The following is a 2,080-nucleotide window of genomic DNA, read 5'->3' as shown; positions in this document are numbered from 1 at the left end:
CAAGTGAATCCCACATAAATATCTGTAGTGTGGAACGGAGGTGTGAGGTATTTTGCTAAGCACTCTGCATGCATTAATTCGCTTGGTCCTCCAGTCAATCCTGTATTATTGGCCCCATTTTTTAAAAAGTAGCTTAATGAAAAAATAAAACCTGTGCAAAGTAAACAACTCAGATCATACCAACTATATTCAATGAAAAGTCATTCTTCTTTCTACTCCAGTCCCAGGCCTATTCCCCGGAGAAGAAGCATTATTTGAATTGTTTTGTAGACTTTTAGATGCAGTCTCTGCAAATACAAGCCAGGTGCACACACACAAGCTATGCCTTTAGAAGCTGTGACCAGGGCCGGGGATTTAGCTCAGTGGTGCTGCTGCCCGCCTCACAAGTGCAAGAACCCAGGTACCAAAAAAAAAAGCTGTGACTAATACATACCACATGAAACTCTGTCTGTGTCTTGATTTCATTTTGTTTTCCACGACTACAGTACTCTATCTGGGAGTTCCTTGTTTACCCATCAAATTGATCTATGTAGTTTCTCACTTATTTCCATTTCACAGATGAAGAAATTGAGGCTTAAAGAAGAAACTGAGGTGCAGTAACACAGCTCCAAAGACTCCAGGCTGGGACTGAAACACAATCTGAAGCCTGCCTGACTTCAGAGCCTGCGTGCCCCACCCCTCTGTGCACCATGTCGGGAGCACCCCAGGGTCCCCAGCTTGGGCAGAGGGGACCCATACCAGAATTTCTGAGCTGCAGGGATGGAGCATGTGTCTGGTCAGCTAACTGAAAGCAGGGGCTCCGACTCGGAGCACTTAGTAAGTACCGGGCTCTGGATTCAATCCTGGAACTGCAAAAAAAAAGACAAAGGAAACCTTAAAACTTCCCTTCAGTCATTTCCCACTTCGATGAACAGTTTTTAAATATAATATCCATCCTTGCCTGATCTAGGCCCTATGCCCATGAATCCTGCCGCTAGTTTCCTTGCTTTTGTCCCATTGCCAAATCAAGACTTTTTTCTCCCCAGTAGCAGGGATTGAACAACCCAGGGCCTTTGCACAGAGCTGCATCTCAGCCCTTTTCATTTTATTTTCTGTTTCTTGAGATAGCGCCTCACTACATCACTAAATTGCCTGGCTGGACTTCCGGAATACTGGGACTATGGGCACGCACCACCACGGCCGGCTCCTGCTGGCCCTTCACATTGTACCTGCCCCAACACGTCCACAAAGTGGTTTCCCTGGCCAGTCATGCTCAGTTCTGCTCACCCAGATTGTTAAATGCATGATGCAATGGACAGATCACATTTAATATCTTTCCTTTCCTTGTGCGTTTGCCTCTAAGCTCTGGAGAAGGACAGGGTCCATGTCTGTTTTGCTTCATGATTGCACTCCAGTGATCTACAGAGCAGCTGGCACAGCCAGTGTTTAATAAATATTTGTTGAATGACACCAGCCCCGTGGCATCTTGGAGGGCTGGGTGCTTTGGAATTTCTTAATTATTTAAAGTACACATTGAGGGGGTGAAGGGAGGGCAGGGACAAGGGGAAAAAATGAGAACCAAGACCTGTCATGTAAAGGTACAAGATCTCAGCGATGAATGTAACTGTACTGTATACCTAAAATGTACCAATAAACTCAATGAGAGGGGAAAAAAGTACACATATTAATAATAGCTTCTATATAGTGAGTACAGTTAGCCCTCCATGTCTACAGATTCTACGTCTTCAAATTCAACCAACCTCGGAAGGCAAATATTCGGAAACAAAATGCCACTGTACTGAATAGGTATAGACTTTTTCTTGCCGTTATTCCTACACAATACAGAATAACAACTATTTACATAGCATTTACATTGTATTAGGCATTATCAGTCATCCAGGGATGACTTAAAGTACACAGGAGGATGTGTGTAGGGTGCAGGCAAACACATCTTATGGAAGGGATTCAGCATCCACACATTTGGGGAACCAAGGCAGGTCCTGGAACTGGTCCCCTGAGGACCCTAGGAAAAGGGATGTCTGCCCTTGCATCTCGGCTGGAAGATGGTGGAGAGAATCCCTCTCCTGTATCCTCTCTGCAA

Source organism: Fukomys damarensis, unplaced genomic scaffold (assembly GCF_012274545.1).
Source record: "Fukomys damarensis isolate Sample0158 unplaced genomic scaffold, DMR_v1.0_HiC HiC_scaffold_3, whole genome shotgun sequence".
Lineage (NCBI taxonomy): Eukaryota > Metazoa > Chordata > Mammalia > Rodentia > Bathyergidae > Fukomys > Fukomys damarensis.
Note: the sequence above shows the minus strand (reverse complement) of the source record.